The 20472-nt window shown below is 37.6% G+C and overlaps 1 long non-coding RNA gene across 1 annotated transcript in view; it reads left to right on the plus strand.

Moving 5' to 3' along the window:
- The first annotated feature begins 6412 nt into the window (after nucleotides 1–6412).
- The window catches only part of LOC129451504 (uncharacterized), a 42454-nt gene continuing 28394 nt past the window's right edge, over nucleotides 6413–20472 (plus strand). The window contains exons 1-2 of the long non-coding RNA XR_008646789.2: nucleotides 6413–6755; nucleotides 11380–11450. This is a non-coding gene — a long non-coding RNA (uncharacterized lncRNA). The remainder of the gene's footprint in view (nucleotides 6756–11379; nucleotides 11451–20472) is intronic.

Genomic DNA, 20472 nt, shown 5'->3' on the forward strand with positions numbered 1-20472 from the left:
TTTGTATCTGACTGTTTGCTTAGAAAAGAGGCACCACTTACGTTCACATGTCTGTCTTATTGGGCACAGCATGCTGCAAAATTGCATTGACACATGTACCATATGTAAAGTTCATCACTGTCCCTAAATGAGTTGCAGACACTACGCTTTGTTTTCCTTTTAAAGCTGCGCGCTTCCAAGTCATAAAGTTGCGTCTTTAAATCATCCAGTCTTTTCTGATAGGTTCCTAATGCACGCTGTCTTTTCTCTTACCCAGCTGTACAAGTGTATGCGTCTATTCCCATTGCTGCTGGATTTAGTTCACCACAAAGCTTCTGACCACTAGAAGGAGCTGTTAGCAATGATAAGAGGTTTACTGAGGAATGAATGACTGCTGGCCCACAAAAGCTGAACGTTTCATTACCACAGTGAGATTTACACAGTGCTGTAGTGTACTGTATGCCTCGTGGTTCGAAATATAGTTGACCGACATCAACGTCAGGAATGTACATGTTGTTTTGATGTAGTATAAAGGAACTGAAACATTTGTAACCTACAGTATTATCACAGTGCACTCCAGAGATAGATGGATATGAGCAGTGGTGGCCAGTGACTTCTTTTTCGAGGGCACACGATGCGAAAACATGTATTTAGCCTGTCATGTGTGTGCCTCGTCATGTCAAAATATGTGTTCGATGCATCATGTTAACCATGTGCATCATGTGTCTCGTCAAAATAAGCTGAAGACACGTCTAAAGGGTTAAAAGTGACGCTCACGTTTGCCAGTGTCTTGCAAGTATTTTGTAAATGTCATAAACCCTTTCGACGTGTGTGCAGCAGGCACGTATTTTGACAAGATGCATGATGCACATGGTTCACATCACGCTACGAATACATATTTTGGATTCGTGCCCCTCGGAAGTCACCAGCTGCCACTGGATATGAGTAGCATATTCATGTATTGTATGTTTCAGGAACTGTAAGTTATTGGTTAATATGACATTATTGAATCATTTATGTTGCAATAAAATGAAAACCAAGAGCCATTTGCTTTTATTTGTGGTACATTGGTTGCTCATGCATGACCTAAAATGCCTGTTTAATTCATTTCTATTTTTAAACGTCATCAAACTACCATTCTGGCTCCAAACTTAGACTGTTTTCCAGGCTTATAAGATGTCACACAGCCAGTGTGCATGGCTTGCTCTCTGCATCTTTAGCTTGGATATAAAACAAACCTAATAGGTGCATGGTGCTGAGTTACTGGAAACAAGCTGCAAATGTAATCCGCCCACTAATGAAGAGATAAACTGTTGCAAATTGAAGCGCATAGTGTTTGTGTGGACATTTCATTTCTGGGTTTAGTGATGATATTGTAGCAAATCAGTCATGCTGTTTTCACGTATCAAATGGCATGTATTTTTTATTAATGGTAAGGGGAATTTCCTGGGTCCTTTTTGGGATGGGACATTCTTACCCCCCCCCCAAAAAAAAAATATATATATATATTAACAGAGTGGCTGAAACTACCCATGGGCATGCATTTTGGTGTGCGCATGAGAGCTGTTGTGCATTCGCTAACGTGCTCATGTTAATAAAGTTCGTAATTCATAAATGGTCAAAAGTGGTGACTTCTCTTCCGAGGGGCGCACATTAAAAATTTGTGTTCAGAGTGTCATGTGTGTTGCTCGTCATGTCAAAATATGTGTTAGTTGCGTCATGTGCACCTGTGCATCATGTGTCATGTCAAAATACGTGCCTGCTGCACATATGTCGAAAGGGTTTATGATAAACACTGATTAATCACGAAATTAAGGAGTATCTGGCAAACATGAGCTTCTCTTTTATCATAAACCCCTTTAGGGGTCTGCAGTAGACACGTATTTTGACATGACGCATGATGCACATAGGTTCACATGACGTACCACACACATGACATTCATCGAAAATTAAGTCACAACCTTGAACTTCGAATTAAAAAATGGAATCAACAATGCTGCCACGCCCACATTTCACGTCCGGTTGGCTTGCTAAGTGAAGAAAAAACACGTTTTGAGTGCTGCGAGTCAACCTCCTCTAACTTCTCTAGCTACAGCCAGTTAAAAGATAGCATGGCAAATGCAGAAAACACCACGCAAGCTGCACTTTACATGGGAAACAAAAAACAGCAAGCGCCTCTCACCTTCAGCTAAACTCAATTAGAGCGCGCGTGCACAGCAGAGCGACGTCTGTGACAGGACCGGTCGTTTCTCTGAACTGAGATCTGTTTAAGTTTCACAACAACTTATTTCAGTAGCTTAAAAGTTATGAAAACAGCATTTAAACATGAATTTTGGGGTATAGTCTCACAATCTCGTCTGACGGTAATAAAAGCGCGTTTTTAATGTGCAAAGTACTGACAGGAATGTTCATCTGACAGGAAGTTTTGTTTTACCAGGTATGTGCATGTACCGTTTTTTTTTTCACTGGCAGCATGACTAACATGGCAGGGCATCTCCGGGTTCAAGGTCAGATATTATAGTTCATAAAAGTCTAGTCGAAAAATGGCATAGCATTTTTGTGCTTTCAAAAAAATTAAAAAATCGATAATCGAATTGAATCTAATCGTGACCTTAGAATAAAAAATTTAATCGAATAGAGGATTTGGAGAATCGTGACAACCCTAGGCTAAATACATGTTGTTATGAGCTTCGCATAGTGTCCACTTCAGCCGCCACTATCCGTGAACTTCTTCGTATTGTCACAATGTTTTAATGGTCTAATGGGTCACAGAGCGCAAGTTTAATATAATTATTTAGAGACGTCCCTTTGGAGATGTCCTATTTATGATATTATTTACCGTAAAGCGTATTGCTCATATTCTACATATGTGAAAGCAAATGATTCTGACTATGCACATTGTCAGCTATGCGGCACTATGGAGGGTTTGAGCACAATCTCTATGTCATCTTCTGTCATGGCAGCCCAGTAGTTTAAAAAAGTTTCTTGTTGGTATAACCGACTCCAAACAGAGTCGTTTGGCCTCTGTTAGCTAAACCAAGTTAGTTAAACTGTTAACCTGTTTATAGCTAGCTACCTGAATAAGTTACCCATACAGTTTAATGGCGCAGGCATTTCAAAGAAACTCTATTGTTCCCTTGAGTATTTATGTTTGCTACCACCACAGTAATGCAATAAAGCAGACAATTATGTTCAACAGGACTGCACGTTTGCAATGCTTTGGCAAGCCTTGCATCTGTGTTTACTTACTTGCGTAAAGTATGTTCTGGATTTACTCTTCTGTGTGTTTAGAGCTTCAAACATTCAATAACACCCAGCCCCAGTGGAGAGCTGTGAAATGTCCTTTTTTTTTTTGCTTTGATGGGTTTATGACACAGTTAAGCTTTTGCTGAGGTCTTGTGCCACAGTCGCTTTCATATTACAAGTGTTACTTGATATGTTACCCCCAACACGGTTTATAAGAAATATTACGAGTGGGATGCGGTCTGCGAACATCAGTGCAGGAAATTAACGATCTTCGTCACAATGCAAAAATGCCTTAATTGGTCAAATAATTGTCCGTCCTTCTGCTATGTTTCCATCTGTCTTTCATTCACTCCCCATGGACGTCCCGCTGTTTGCACAAACTAATGGTTTGAAGCACAGGACCAGAACTCAACATGTAATATGTGCTTGTGAGATTGTGTTGTAGTGTGGTGAGCCAACAATATGGTTCAAAAATAAATACTCTCAGTTCAGACAGAGTGGTCAGAGAGACAAACAGGTTACATAAGTTTTGTAATGATACACTGATGGGTTCAGTTTATTTCAGTAATCTAGAAAGCAGGTAAAGCACAAACCGTGAGACATGGCCGACCTTCACTGCTTTCCTCTTGCATGCTACCCTAGACTGTAAAAAAAATCAAAATGAAGTCAAAACATCTCAAAAATGGCCACAGATATATCTGCGCCAACGTTATTTGGAGCCGAAGTCTGCACAGTAGTGGTCAGGAGGTGGAGCCTCTGTATCAAGGCCCCGCCCACTTTCCTCCCTACTGAAAAATCCAGCTAAGACCAGCATAAGCTGGTAGCTGGTTTTAGCTGGTTTAAGGTGGTTTACGCTGGTCCTCCCAGCCTGACAAAGCTGGTCATGCTGGTGGGCAAGCTGGTCTTCCAGCTAGACCAGCTTAAAAAGTGACCAAAACACAGCTAGACCAGCTTGCTACACCAGCAAAACCAGCTAAAACCAAGCTGGAGACCAGCTAAAACCAGCTCACTAGCTTATGCTGGTCTTAGCTGGATTTTTCAGTAGGGCTGTTTGACTATCACACAATTAAAGTGTATTAGAAGTGTACCTTGATTTTTAAGTTTGGCTTACGTCCCATTTGTTTACACCGAGAGGGTGGAGCTTATGGCCTATACCACAGCCAGCCAATAGGGGGCGATCGAAATGTTTTGGCTTCACTTTTCAAGATGTGTGTGGCACGCCCGCATACTACAATTATCAGTGTTGTCAACTTGGTGACTTTGTCGCTGGATTTAGCAACTTTAACCAACTTGAGATCTGTATGCATTGCATGTGGCCTACACTGCCCAACAGATGAAAGTGCCAATGTAGTCAGAATGCAAACATGACGTCATGACATCACTTATATGCTGATTATGTAATGACGTTATGTAGCGACATTTAGCGACTTTCCAAGAAGGCTTCAGCTACTTTCCATTTAAAATAGGTGGTAACACTGATCATTATGCTCTTGCATTTGCTGTAGTATTTTATGTTAAATCCTTTTTATTGTTAGAAATCTTTTGCCATTCTGATCAATTAGTGAGTCAAGACAGAAATGATAAAAATCACAGCTGATATTCATTCTGTTTATTATCACCTTGGACATTTTGTTTCTACATACATTTGTTTTTATCCAAAGTAGCTTACAGGGAATTCAGTTCCCTGAAGATCGAAACCATGAACTTGGTGTTGCAAACACAATCCTTTACCAACTGAGCTACAGAAATGCAATGTAGTGTAAATACCACACTATGCTACACTAAATAGTATACACACTATACAGGTCTACTATATACTGCACACTCTAGTATGTATGCAAAGTATTTTACTTTCCACCACAAAAAATACGAGAGGATTGGAGGCATAGTTTGAGTCCATATGTTTGATGATTGGGGTGTTGGTCTCAGTCCTCCGTCTTTTCGTAGTTCATCTAGTCTTAATTCCTGGGATTACATGGCTGGCCTGTTGCATGAGAGAAAGAATGAGGCTATTGGACGCCTTAAACTTACACATCTAATTCCTTTCTAAAGCTGTTCAGTCTCTCTCTCTCTCTCTCTTGCTCTCTCTCACTCCATTCCTCTAAAGTCACTTTTTCAGTTTCTTCTATTTAATTTCAAAGTAGGGGTGAACGCAAACTAACGTGGGGTTAATTGTATCACGGCTACTTTACATATACAGGATCGAGCAATCTGTAGTTTGGTATTTTTCTCTTAATGTCAGAAGATGATCTCCTGTGAATTTGGGAAAAGTTTTGATGTGTTTTAATTAAGATATTGAACATAGAGGGGCGGTTTCCCAGAACGGGATTAGACTAGTCCGAGACTAAAATAAATGTAAGAGCTGTCCAAACTGAAAACAACTTGCACTGACATATCTTAAAATACACCAGTTCCCTTTGTTTTGCTTCAAAATGCACGCCAGTAATGTTTTTAGTAAGGCGTGTATATTTCCTAATTAAACTAAGGCCTAGTCTTGGTTTAAGATAATACCACCCCAGAGTGTTTTGGGGGCATGGAAGTAAATTTCTTAATTTTATGTTTTTTTTTTTTTCAATTTCTGAGTTGTGTGTGTAAGTCAAGAAATCCAACCTTATATTATTTTAATCACTGTATTGTTACCTAATACATAACACCATTTTGAAACATGTCAGTGACTTCTAGTAATTGATAGGTGGGATTGAAAACATTTTTACACAGCAGGGTTAGTTGTCACACAGTTACAATTAAGCCTCAGGTAAACAATCATAATGAATAAAAACAATACTATTCATCAAAATGATAACTGTTAATACAATATCAGGGAAAATAACTCACAATTTTGACTTTTTTTGTCTTAATTGTGCAGCCCTTTCAAAATAATCTATTTATATGCATTGATGCATAATACAAGGATGGTTAGATGAAGGATGATGGATGGATGAATATGTGGATATCTATCTATTATAGGCAGATATATAAACAAATACCCATCTTTAGTATACAGACTGAATTTTATTGAATTATTTGTGTTTAAACGAAATTTCACAAATTATTTGAAATATTTAAAGTAAGAGGTCAATGAAATAAGTGCTAGTATTGGTTAGAAAACATATATACAATATAATAAAATAACAAAAAAAGTTATCAATGAACATTCAGACATTATTAATATTTAGTTTTAGATTTAAAGAGATAACTCTTTAAAAACCTTTGCCAAGTAAGCCGCCTATATAGTCATAATTTTAAGGCTTCAAAATCATGCAAAAGCTTGTTTCAGTACAAATATAGGGAATTATAATTATTTTCATGGTCTGCGTTTTGTTTTATTGTCTCTTGTAAGGTTCCTGTCTTTTATTTTGTAATTCATTAGTTGTCTTTTATTTTGATGTTCTATGTTCATTTCCTGTTGTATCCTGGTCATTTTTGTGAATTAGTTGCTTTGTTGTTAGTTGTCTAGTTGTGTTGTTCTTATGTATCTCCGAGTATTTCCTGCTCCTTATTGTGAATTGAACATTTTCTGAAGTCATTTGGTAAGTTCTTATGTTCTTTCGTTATATCATGTTTTCAGTTTCTTGTTTAAGCAGGTGTTTGTTATTCTTTATTACTTATTATGAGTTAAGTCTGCACTTTAGCTCGTCATAAGATGTATGCTAGCGGTACCTTGTAGTTTCGTGCAAATTGTAAGTCGGGATCTCTATATTACATTATTTTCAGGAAAGTTAAATTAATTGTGAATTCATCATGTGGAAAGAGAAAGGCCTTGCAGACATGATCATTAAAAGCATTATAGCTGATTTTGTCATAAATTTGTTGCCGGTCCAGCAGATAAGTTTCTGCTGTTTGTCTGCCATTCTCCCTCTGTTTACACAGTGGACGTGAACTCGCTAATGATGACGAATAATGTCTGCGTGAACACGGTGCGCAGTGGTATGCAAAACACGTTCACATAAGAGGAGCAATAATTGCATGCGTCCAATTATTGCATTCAGTCCGAGTTCAATGATTTGTTGAACAGGTTTTGGTCCACTTTCACAGATGACATATATCTAAACAAATACATTTAGACACTTTAACATAGTGATTTAGTCAATATGAATGTAAAAACATGTTTTGCTGCAAGAGATGCATACGTGAATGTCCTCCCCAATGAGACATATTTTTCTCAGATCTTAAATATTAGAGAGAGAGTACACGGAAAACCATTATTTGGCAAGACCTTGTATAACCAATAATGCATTTGTCATCTTTTATTTGCCTTGCTTGTGTGTGTATAGGCAAATTTGGGCCTGCAACCATGCATGTACATTCTTGGCGGTCATGACCGCAGTTTTAGCTGGCACAAAAAATTCTGCCAAACAACATGTTGAATTTGTTCTTAGCTAACCCACATTTCCTGGTCTTAGAAAAGAAACCGGATTGACTTAAACAGATTCTTTCTTATAAAAGATCTGAAAGGGCTTTCTTTAAAAACATCATTTATAAAAGGAGTCCTGAATCAAACTCTGGATAGAACTGTTTAAAATCACCTTTTATAAAAGTATTCCACTAAAAAATGCGTATGTGTACACCATGTATTGTTAAAGTCTGTGTTTGGGCTCATATAAAAAGGTGGTTGTGCTTTGACCACAATGAATCTTGCCAGTGGTATGTTCTGCTTTCTCTGTCACTCATCCAGCCATTAGAAATGCTGAGATTTATTTACACATTGGTGATCTGAACAATTTGCATGTATGCATATATTTACATTATCCATTATGCATTTATGTATGTGGCAAACACATTTATCCTAAACGACTTAAAGGTGTACATCTGTCTGTGTTTTCTGAGATTTAACCCATGACCTTTGCGTTGCTAACTATACTGTGTATAATGCATTTTTCTAAAGACATCAACAAAAACTTTCCAACTTCACAGCTATTTCAAAATAACAAAACATTTGGAAATAAAAGCATTAATCCAAATGTACTGGTACAGTTTGTAGATAAAATAAATCTTTAACAACTTTTTGGGACGGTTTCCCAGACAGGGATTAGACTAGTCCTAGACTAAAATAAATGTAAGAGCTGTCCAAACTGAAAACAACTTACACTGACATATCTTAAAATACATCAGTGCCCTTTGTTTTGCCTCAAAATGCACACAAGTAGTGTTTTTAGAAAGGCATGTTTGTTAAGATTAGTTATATTTCTTAATTAAACTAAGGCCTAGTCCTGGCTTAATCTAATCCCTGTCCGGAAAACCACCACTAGAAGTCAGATTTGTTTTGTAAAGTGTGTACTTGAAGACCTATTAGCAATAAAAAAAAATCTATAAAGCACTTTCACGTGTGATTCATAAACCAAACGTACGCGCAGAAAACGCGCGTACCTCTTTCAAATCTATAAATCGCAAGTGAACTTGAACTTGTGCGCACAGCCAAGCAGTTTCAGATCTCCGCCTTTAAACGATGCCTAATTAATCTCATAGACATATAAAAAGCACTTGTCAATGTTTAAACACAATGTCAAGCAGAAAGAATGGCTTATATTTCCAAAAACCTGCAGCAATCAGACAAGCAAAAGTGCGTACGTCTGCTCAGACCCTGACGTGGCACTAAGCACTTTTCCACGTCAAAGACAGTTTTTATAAATATGAACTTTACGATCAAATCTGTGCGTACGCATGCTTTATAAATAAGGCCTTACATGCGATTTATCGTGCAGCCCTACAACTTACCTTTTTGAAGTCATAACTATATTAAAATATCCAAGTCTGATATGAAACAAATAAAGTCCGATATTAAATGTGTTCTCGGTTTGTCACATCACAGAAAAATTTTATATTAACCAACCAGCCAAAGTTGAATCATAAAAAATGCAAGTAAATAAAAACAAATGATAAAATTTTTGGAAAAACAGGCAGGATTCTTGGCTCTCAAGCGCTGGGGGCGTGTCTGCTGTCAGTGCTTAAACCACACCCACTCGCTTAAAACTTGCTGTCTCTCTCAACTTTCAAATTCTGCTGAATAGATACTCGTGGTTGTGTTAGGGGCGGGGCCATGTGCGGTGATGCTAGTGCATCATTGAGCTACTATTTTAGCCCCGCCCAAATAATCATGTACTACATAGTTCACAGTCTTTATAACTGCAATATGTTTCTAACTAGGGCTGGGTTTCGATTCAAATTTCAAGAATCGATTCGATTCCGATTCTCAAGATCTTGAATCGATTATCATTGTTCGATTCGATTCGATCCGATCTGATCCGATCTTCGAGATTTAGATAAGTGTTTTTGAAAAAAGCCCGAAATGGTGCCTTATAGGGGTGGGCGGAATGACCAAAAATCTATTCCACAGAATGAGTCATTTTATTTCATGGTAACGGTACATTTCAGTTTTTTAGTTTATATTGTTTTTGTAATATAAAAATTTGCAGTTATTTGCCACTCACTATAGCTTTTAACTGCTCACCACAGTTTTAAAATATGGACAATTTAAAGTAAATAATGTTAAAGTGAAAATGCCCAGATGATAACAACAGATTAAGTCTTGATAGACAGAATCTTGTTTTTAATTGAGTTATTAATTTTATAGACTATTGAAGCTATAGTATACATTGTATTTTGTATTTATGCATACATTACATTATAAATAGGCAGTATGTAAAATGAGGTATAAATATTATGCACAAACATACAGACAGGATAAATACCTGTATATGAGAGACAGAGCTCTAGATAAGCGAATTAGGCATCAAACTACATCGCTCCAGCAGCGGACGTGTCACTGATATAAACACGAGTTTTGTCTAACCCCTCGTTCAGACAGCCAGCGACGTTATCGCTGTGTGTCGCTTGTCTCTTTCAATGAGGCGTTTCTAAATCTGTTTGTCATAAACAAATGAGTACCATCCACGGCAGTAACTGACGAGAGAAGGATGACGTGAACTCTACTGCTTTGTTCTCATTGGTAGTTGCTCCCGAAAGTCGCTCGACATTTGCATAAAGTTAAACTTTTCTTAACTTTTTCGCGTCGCTGGACACGCCCATACGGTCGCCAACGGTCACTTTCGGAAAACTTTACAACTATTAGCATTATGTTCAAGAAGAACTCTTTATTTGGCGACCCGTTGCGCGCGCCTCAAGTAACCTCTGCCCGTGACACCGGCTGCATGAGCACAGAGGGAGGGAGAGATTCGCTGCCAGACCCGTGGTGGATTCACTGGCACTTATTATAAAAATAACAAAAATAACTCGTTCATTTATTATGAGTGGATTATTTTACATGTAGATTGCAGCTTTGAGCGTTTCTAGAGTTTTCAAAACAACCGCTTGCTTAACGTTACTGACCGCTATGTTCGTTGTTTTAATGTCCTTCCACCTCGCGCGCATGCATGAATTCAATGACGCGGCAAGTTTAAGTTATTAATTATTAAATTGATTCTCAGAGTTACGGATCGATCTTTGGAAATTAACATGAAAATCGATTCAGAATCGGTGAATCGATTTTTTTCAACACAGCCCTATTTCTAACATATATAATGTGTTCAAAAAACAAATCTCTGAAACTACTTTACACAGACTTCAAAAAGATATTAATTTGGCATGAGATGACAGATTGCTGTTAAATAACACTCAAGCACATAACCCAACCGAATCTTTAAAATCATCCAAAAATCACTTTGTCAAAGATGACCCAGTTAATGGCTAAAAACTGGTTTTGGTCACGACTCTCATGCGTTTACAGTTCTGCAGAGAATCTCACATAGTTCGTCTGAAGACACGGAAGCTGTACAGAGTATATAATTATGTTGGAAATTTTCCTACGCTAAGCAGGATGTTTATCAAGCGCCCTTATTTTCAAACCCGCATATGAAAGTCAGCCGTCTTTGCAAAGGGTTAAAGCAAATTCTTGACCAAACATTGTCAACCGTAAACATGGCAGTGACCTGCTTCATCCTCTGAATTGTCTTGATGTGACACTAAAGTGTAAATATAAAGATAAATCATGTTACGATGGAACACACAGTATAAGTTAATGACACATACACATGAATCTATAGCTTTGACTTTAACAATGCTTCTATCTCAGTCCGGGAGAAAATTCACTTAGCAGGAGATTTTCATTTGGAAGAAGATAATGTTTCTCTCATTACCATTTAAATTTTCCGATTTCAGTGCGCTGCGAGAGCTGCCAGCAAGGGTGGAACTGAAGGAACACAGTCGATGAGAACATGAAGAGCTTCAAGGTAATTTATGTGCAATTTTAGTAGGATGAATGAAAAATTCTGGCTCTGCGCTGCCGTCAAAGCTGTTTGTTGTTTTTGCAACCTGAGCGATTCATCAGCAAGACCATCCCGTTCCTGAACTGTTAACCCATGCACCTTTGTCAGGCAATTTAAAGAGGGCTTTAAGTCATCATGAAATTAAAATGAGCCCATATAACCTTTTTTTAAAGGTATAGATTATCCAAAAATAAAAATGTAGGCATCATTTATTCAACCTCAAGCCTGTACAAATTTCGTTGTACTGCCAAAGGAAGAAATTTTGTAGCCAAACCATTTTTGAGCACCTTTGACTTCCATGTTTTTTTCTTTTCTTACTATAAAAGTCAATGGTGCTCCTGTGCTCAGTTACAAATATCTTCATTTGTGTTCAGCAAAATAAAAAAATGTATACAAGTTTGGAACAACATGAGGGTAAGTAAATATAAATAATGACAGAATTTTCATTTTTAGGTGAACTATTCCTTTGGTCTTATTGGTAAATGTTTGAAAAGTTGTCATCTTAATCTCTAACAAAATATCTTTCTCCACCTCTGAAATATTTTGTTAAAGCTAACATTCTTACGTTTCCGCCCTTCCCATCCAACCCAACCACCTGAATCCAGTTGTGACGACTTTTTATGATCCAATCTGTAAATCTGTTTGCGATACAGATAAAATCATGGTTCCTCCTACATATTTGTACTTGGAAAAGGTTGTGAAAAACTTAGTGGGTACTTTATGTTGATATAATGACGTAAGGGATGTAGCAGATTAGGCCAGATCAAGTTGGCAACTACTACTGTTTGTTGGTTCACCATGGTAAACCAAAAAAACACAGTAAACTATTTGGGCTGTGTGCAGTGCTGTGCCTGAACGAGTTCATTGAACGATAAAGTTCATGAACTCGTTCATATTTTGGGCGAACGTGAACTGGACGTGCTGTATTACTGCCTGATGAACGTTACTGTGAACTTGTTCATTCTGGTGTTTGTGAACGGCACGCTCTCCCAGTTTAACGTCGTTCAGTAGGGTGCCATTTCTATAGAGTCTTCCAGGCGAAATCCCATCTAAAACACACTGTAAACAGGCCATAAAGTGTGTAGGGGAAAAAACACCCAATCTGGCAACACCAGCCACCAGTGTTTCATGTGTCATCAAAACAAAAAGCAGCATGAAGACAAAGCAGCAATGAGTTTTATGACAAGGTCGGTGAGAAAAATCGTACATTTCTGTGCAAACTTTGCCTGTCAGCTTTCCAATCCCCAATTTAGTCACAATCACATCCACAGCAAACCTGAAACGGCACATTGAACTAAAGGGGGTCGCACACTGGACGAGAAGTGCCGCATCGCGAATCCGTCCACGTTATCCGCATTGCGAAAATCATAGGGCTCTACAAATAAATGAATAACTTGCCTCATCTTCTACTCTTTTAAGTCTAACAGACACTGCGGTTGTAAACCAAGAGCGCGTATCTCATCCGGAAGTGCTTGCGCAACATTACGCACAGTGCGTAAACATTATCGATCACTTATCGAACTGTTGTTATAGTTTTATCTGAAAATTTTATATCGGTAAAATTATCGTTATCGAATTATCGCCCAGCACTACTGATAACCTTTTTAGGTATTTAAAAATTTAAATTTAGGCATCATTTATTCAACCTCAATCCTGTACAAGTTTCGTTGTTTTGCTGAACCCAAAGGAAGAAAATTTGTAGCCTAACCGTTTTTGAGCACCATTGACTTCCATGTTTTTTTTCTTTTCTTACTATATGGTGCTCAATGGTGCTCCTGTGCTCAGTTACAAATATCTTCATTTGTGTTCAGCAAAATAAAGAAATTTATACAAGTTTGGAACAACATAAGGGTAAGTCAATATAAATTTTTGCCCGCCGGCTTTCAAATCCCCAATTTAGTCACATCCACAGCAAACCTGAAACGGCACATTGGACTAAAGGAAGTCGCACACCGGACGAGAAGTGCCGCATCGCGTCATCCCTACTGAAAAATCCAGCTAAGACCAGCATAAGCTGGTGAGCTGTTTTAGCTGGTGTCCCAGCTTGGTTTTATCTGGTATTGCTGTTGTAGCAAGCTTGTCTAGCTGTGTTTAGGTCACTTTGGACGCTGCTGAAATCCCTGCCGCGCCACATACAGTTTAACTTGAAATAACATCATATTTGTCCCAAATCATTAACGATTAACATCAGCTGCTAAACATATTCTGGATCTTGAAATAGATCTGACTAAGCCGAGCTATTTAACGTGCACGTGCGGTGTGCGATACCCGCGAGTTGTCCTACACGCGATGGCGCGCAGCGCTTCTCGCTCGGTGTGCGACCCCCTTGAAGCACCCGGCTAGCCTTTCAAGGTATGTGCAAGCAAATACAAAAATTAAAAGACAGTCAATGCTTATGTGTTTACACTGGTTGGATAAGGATTTAAAGTTGGATATAAAGATGAAATCTGACGCATTTAGCTTCAGTGTTAAAACTGATCAAATAATTGCTGTCTGTGGTTCTATATGGGCTATAATGGGAATAATTTTTAATGGGAAAAAGAACTATGAATTAGTTCATTTTTGGAACTGTGAGCTAGTTAAATATTTTGAAGTATGAACTGAAATAGTTCATTTTAAAATTTGTGAACTGAACTTTGAACTAGTTAATGTAGAAAGTGAACTTTCCCAACACTGGCTGTGTGTATTAAGTAGCATTTGAAGAGTTTGGTTCCAAAACGCGATATTTTTGAAAAAAGTAGTTACTGCCAAAATCAGTATTATATCAGGTCAGTATTTAAAAGTAAATTCTTAATTTTACGCAAAATCCAATATCCACCCTGTTATTCTGTCATCTTTTCTCCCTTTTTTCCCAAAACCCAATAAACGCCACTCCTCCTTTTCTACAGAACGCAATAAATCCGCTCCACATATTACAGCACACCACGCAATGTAAACAAACAATGGCGGCGTGTACGGAATCCTAGTTTTCCTCATCTACTTTGTACTTCGTTATCAACAAACAAACAAAAGCAAAATAATACTTTATTGGCATTAATAAACCTGTGGTGGTTTTCTGTGATGGAAAAGATTGTAAGTCATCAACATCCAATAACTTACGCGAGAGGACCTCGGGAGACGGGTGCTTGTTCTCCCGACAGCATCTGTGAAGTTTATGTGATTTTAACACATTGACCCCAGGGGATCTTATGAAAAACTTTCCATTATTTTACTCAAAGTCAACGAAAATCGAGCAGGACCAAAACGTTTAACAGCTGATCGCTTTGAAAAATGTTAAGCGACGGCGTCAAGTATAACCGCAGCAATGACAGTGATCTTAATATGACAAAGTAAGTGTTTTGATTAATGCCATTAATGTTTATTTTTTTATCAGTGTATACCACTGTTCAACTAAATGAATATATCATGGCAAAGATGAATGCACATTTATACATTCATTGAATAGATTTATAGCATTTTGAATTTTTTTTTTTTCGTTTTTATAATAAATCTTTGAAAATCAAGTTATGGATTTATTCAACTACCAAATGATATATAAATCAATCAAAAATCAGTTTCAAATAATTGACCCTTGTGACTGGTTTTGTGGGTCACATTTACGGGCATTTAGCGGACACTCTTATCTACAAGCTGCTATAGCTTATCATTGTGTTTTGCTGTTATCCATAGGTTTAGTCATCATAGCTTGCTGGTAGTTTAAACAGTTCTTGCTCTTCAGGTACTGCTGTCATATGAGCCGATAAAGACCTTGAATGCCTAAACATTCAAACATTTAACCAAACTGAATATCCACCGTAGGGTTATCTCTCTCTGGGCCAGCTAACAGCTCCATTCAAAAGCCCTGGGGTTGAGTTCGGCCCTGAATGGGCTTTTAGATTTAGAAGGCATAGATTTTATCTGGCTTCCCTGATGATGTTTGTTAGTTTCCTTTTGCCCTTTTCCCACCAGGGTAACTTGTAAGCTGCATCTTGAGAGTACGATCCAGGAAGGAGCTTTTATACTCATTGACTGTAGCCATAGCCACTGACGTTTGTTAGAGGTCTTTGAGCCAATTTATTTTGGCATGTTTTTGAATTAATGTAGCCGTGTCCATGGCGACAAGTTTTTGTTACTATGGCAATGGCAGACAGGAATTACATGTTCCTAAAAATCCGGTTCCAAAGGGCCACACAGGAACTTGTACATCGGAATGCGCGTTCCTCTCTCGTGATATTTTGGACGGCCAGACGTTTTCGTTTCATTGTGCGTTTTTGTGAAATCTTTCATTTTGGCTATTCTGATTTGATTAATTTGAACTGCCAAGAAGAGCGTGCAGTATTCTCAACTTTGCTAACACATTTGCAATGCTCAAATCCATTGAGATGATTTTCCCAAAGAGTAGGACATAAATGCGAAAAAGTTTTCCTTCTGATCCTCATACCGTCCAGGCCTACAGTAGTTCAAACGATCCCCAGAAACGACGCCAGTTTTAATGTTTAACCGAGCAGCTATTTATCTCTTTGTTCCTCTTGAGTGCTATGAATGCTTGCATATCAGGAGATATTCTTAACAAATACAATGTCAAATTCTATTTGCTTTGCTTTTCTGTCATTACATCTAGGTGCCAAAACATCTGGAACATTGCGATTAAATCGTTTGAGGTTTAGCCCAAAACCCCCTTATTTTTTTATCTGCTTCTGAAATTTATACAGCTTTGAGAGGGAAAACAAAAGTTCATCAGTAGCTCGATTTATGGCACGCGAAGGATAATCCTCTCCATCTGAGTATACTGCCCTTTCGTACTCGGCCCTAATACTAAAATCTGACTTTGAAGTAATCCCCACCTCAGAGGAAATGGGATCGTGTTGGCACGCCTGTCTGGAAAATCTGACAAGTGATTGGCGTTCACGTGACTGGAAGAGAAACATCAGTCTATCTGTCTTGCACTGGAACGGGAAAGCATGATAAAATGAATTGCTCTGGCTTCGGTAATTGACTATTAGCTAAATGCAATGGCACTTAAATTACTCAAGTCATTCCAACATTATATTCCTATTAGTTACTCTATCCTGGGACATAAATTATGAATGAGACTGAGGAATGAACAAAAAGGGTGGTTAAGCTAACAAGGACACAAATTAAAAGTGAATTGTTTCAAATGAAAAGCTCTATTCACAATCCTAGTGAAGGCAGATTTAAAGGGATAGTTCACCCAAAAATGAAAATTCTTTCATCATTTTCTCATCCTCATGTTGTTATAAATCTGTATGAATTTCTTTTTTCTGATGAACACAAAAGAAGATATGAAGAGTTTGGTTCTAAAATGCAATAAATCCATTTTGATTAATTTGGATAAAAATTTGTTTTCTATACCAAGAAAGGGACAAGATAAAAAACACTTTTTTTCTGTTACAAACTTTCACATAGCATCTTTAAATCCATAATTTGATTTTCAAAGATTTATTATAAAAACTGATATTTTTTCCGCAAAATGCCATAAATCCAAGTTTTTTCAAAATGCTATAAATCTATTAAATCAATATATAAATGTGCATTTATCTTTGCCATGTTATATTCATTTAGTTGACTAGTGGTATACACATTAAAAAGAATAAACATTAATGGCATTAAAAAAAACACTTACTTTGTCATATTAAGAACACTGTCATTGCTGCTGTCATCATTGGGACGTCTCCGCTGAACTTTTTTGACAGCAATCAGCTGTAAAATGTTTTGGTCCTGCTCGATTTCCGTTGAATTTGCGTAAAATAATGGAAATGTTTTCATAAGATCCTCTGGGGTCCAGTGTTGTTTTCGTCAATGATGACGATAACAAAATGATTTTGTTGATGCACCTTTTTTATGACGATAACGCGACAATGACTAGCTAAAAATGGCTCTAAGGTGAAGAGACGCTTTCGAGTTTTTGTTGACGAGACGAGACGGAACGAAAATGATTATAAGTCTGACGTTCACAATGCATGTCATTTCTGCCTATTTTGCGTGAAATCTGACTGTTTTTAGCTAAAAGTTATCAGCAATGCTGCCGCAGCTGCTTTCTATCCTTGTTTTGGGTACGCCCATCACATGCGCAGAAGGCACAACGACTAAAACAAAGGCAAGCCCTCAGGGACAACCTTAATGCAGATTTTAATAGTATTAAATACACCACACTTTTTAACCTAAATTAATTTGTTAAAGACTACTTTTTTACTAAAATTGACTTAAGCTTGACTAAAACGTTTTTGCGTTTTAATCGACTAAAACCTTTTTGTGTTGTCGTCGACTAAAACTTGACTAAAACTATCAAGTTTATAAGTGACTAAAATGTGACTAAAACTAAAAAGCATTTTCATCCAAAAGACTAAAACTAAAAGGGCTGCCAAAAACAACACTGTTGGAGTCAATGTGTTAGCATGACATAAGCTTGATGCTGACGTTTGAGAACAAGCAACAGCCAGCATTTTTCAGCATCAAAAGTATTATTTTATTTTTGTTTGTTTGTTGTTTACGAAGTACAAAGTAGATGAGGATTCTGTGTGTATTCAAAGCGCCGCCATTATTGTTTACAATGCGTGGAATGGTGCGCTCTGATTGGTTAAGCGGATTTATTGCATTCTGCAGAGAAGGAGGACTGGCTTTTGTCGCAGTTTGGAAAAAAGGTAGAAAAGATGAAAGAATAACACGGTGGATATCGGATTTTGCGTAAAATGAAGAATTGATTTTTTAATACTGACCAGATACAATACTGATTTTTGCGTTAACTAATTTGAATTTAATTGCCGTTTATCGCGTTTTGGAAACAAACTTCATATTTTGATAAATGATGGTAAGCACACCATTGACTTGCATAGTAGGAAAAACAAATACGATGGAAATTAACGGGTACCGTCAATTGTGTGCTTACCACCATTTATCAAAATATCTTCATCGTTTATCACAATACTTCCATAATATTTGTTTTCCTACTATGGAAGACAATGGTAACAGCAGCTGTGTGCTTACCATCATTTATCAAAATATCTTCTTTTGTGTTCATCAAAATAAAAAATCATGCATGAGGGTGATTAAATGATGACAGAATTTCCATTTTTGGGTGAACTATCCCTTTAAGGCATCGTAGGCACACCTCTAATACAAAAAGATTTGTAACTTTGCAACCTTTCAAGATACACTCTCTTGGGCAGATACTAAAAAAGCATTGCACATCTTAGTGGAAAAAGCAATCTCATAATGCACTGCGACAAGCTCAGTGAACATCATACATCCAAAATGGCAATGAATTAAATACGGACTAGTAAAAGCATTATAGCTAATGTGAACTAATAATGAACATTTTTAAATCTTTATAATGCTAGTACACTAGTCAACATTTGAAGTGGATCTTTCCTGTTTTAGGACAACTTTGATGAACGTTTTTGATCCACTTCAAATGTTGACTAGTATAGTTAATGCCAATACAACTGACCTTTTGCAAAGATCTGCCCCCTTTTGTTATGTCAGACATCAGCCAAAGGCCACTGCACTAGAAATGATAATCGTGAAATGCTAATTTCTGAAAAAAACCAACTGTGATCATGACCATTATGGTTAAAATTTCCTAGTGATAAAATTCTGGCAGTGTCAGACGTTTTAAGATGCAGTCCTGCAGTGTGGCTATAAGTCACCTGTGCACTTTAAATGCTGATGTCGAGCATTACAAGTGAGTCACTTGAGCTTCAGTTTCAGGTTTTTGCAACATCTCTGGGTTCCTCAAGCATGGCTTGTTAATTCACTGCACACCAAACTTTGCAAATCCTAAACACTCGCTCACAAAGCATCAATTTGCAACTGGGTGCAATCTAAACATCCCACCAAATAAACACGGCCCATGTGGTCACAGCTCATGTGTCGATGGGACTGCTTCAGTGTGCTCGAATTATCTTGGGTTGTTTAAAGCGCATCTGTTCTCCTTCAGAGCTGAGCTGTTGTGAAAGATTTATGTTGCAGGTCTGACATTAGCTAAGCTTGTGATGGGTTGCCATGGAGATTTCAATTAGTGGTTACACATCATCCCGCCTCAGATATGGTACGATAATGGGTTTTCTCCGTAGCGAAATCACAGCAGGGGCTACAGTAGGTTTATGTCCAAGTATTACTGCATTTTAAAAAGCTCATTTCAGAATAAATGTGTCCACTGCATGTAATTGTATGCATGCAGCGATGATATCAGCGCGGCGCCCGGCCGAGCCAAAATCAAGAGCAATTTATCATCGTGTTCCCTTTTCTGACTTTTTCACTTATTTTCTCACCCCAGCACACACAAGTAGCCGTTAACTTCACTGGGCCTTTAGGCAGAGCAATTACTACATTACTAGAATAGATCTGCATTTACTGATGGAAATACCAGTGCTTGCAAGGCAGTGAAATATAAAGATTAAAGAAAAACTTTTCAGCAGAATTAAGACAGAAAAGGCATACACTGTCAGAATAAATTGGTAAAAAAGTCCCTAATTTTTACTTTACAAAGGTCCAGATATGTACCATTTAGAATATGTATACATTTGGTACCAATATGTGCCTTGGAGGTACTAGTATACAATCATGTTACCATATGAAATTTTAGTTGCAAAGGAGTACCGCCCCGGTGACAGCTAGGGACCATTTTTAGATGGTAGTTTAGATCACAATTCAGTATGCTTTTCATATTTTTTAATTTTTTAATGGGAGTTTCCGACTTACTGCCCAGGATGCTGGGATAGGTTTCATTTCACCCGTGACCTTGCAGAGGACAAAAGGGTTTGGAGAATAGATTAATCTTTTTGGTAACACTTTACGATAAGGTTGTATTTGTGAACATTAGTAATTGCATTAGCAAACTTGAACCAATAATGAGTGACATTAGCACCTTTTTAGCAATTATGTTTTTAATGCTATATAATTGTCCATGTTAATTCATTGTGCATTAACTGATGTTAAAGGGACACAACACTTCTTTGAAAATATGCTCATTTTCCAGCTCCCCTAG

This window comes from Misgurnus anguillicaudatus, chromosome 17 (genome assembly GCF_027580225.2).
Source record: "Misgurnus anguillicaudatus chromosome 17, ASM2758022v2, whole genome shotgun sequence".
Classification (NCBI taxonomy): Eukaryota; Metazoa; Chordata; class Actinopteri; order Cypriniformes; family Cobitidae; genus Misgurnus; species Misgurnus anguillicaudatus.